General features: G+C 32.4%; 1 long non-coding RNA gene across 1 annotated transcript in view; it reads left to right on the top strand.

The window, feature by feature from the left end:
• LOC118756340 overlaps positions 1 to 250 on the top strand; it is a 665-nt gene that overhangs the window by 320 nt on the left and 95 nt on the right. The window contains exon 2 of the long non-coding RNA XR_004995118.1: positions 98 to 195. This is a non-coding gene — a long non-coding RNA (uncharacterized LOC118756340). The remainder of the gene's footprint in view (positions 1 to 97; positions 196 to 250) is intronic.

Below are 250 nucleotides of genomic sequence, written 5' to 3'. Positions count from 1 at the left end.
GAATCTGGTGGCCGGAACGATAAAAAGCAAGGTATCTGAAAAAAAATTATGTTGTTAGCAACAAATAATTGTTTAATATAAACTCTTTTACCTCCAGTTGAATATTACGCCTTATAAACACGGGTGGAAGTGGCAAAGCCAAATGAAACTTTATGAAAACCAACGAATCTGGTGGCCGGAACGATAAAAAGCAAGGTATCTGAAAAAAAAAATAATGTTGTTAGCAACAAATAATTGTTTAATATAAACT

Source organism: Rhagoletis pomonella, unplaced genomic scaffold, assembly GCF_013731165.1.
Source record: "Rhagoletis pomonella isolate Grant_MI unplaced genomic scaffold, Rhpom_1.0 Rhpom_scaffold_09920, whole genome shotgun sequence".
Lineage (NCBI taxonomy): Eukaryota > Metazoa > Arthropoda > Insecta > Diptera > Tephritidae > Rhagoletis > Rhagoletis pomonella.
This window is presented reverse-complemented; position numbering and strand designations above follow the sequence as displayed.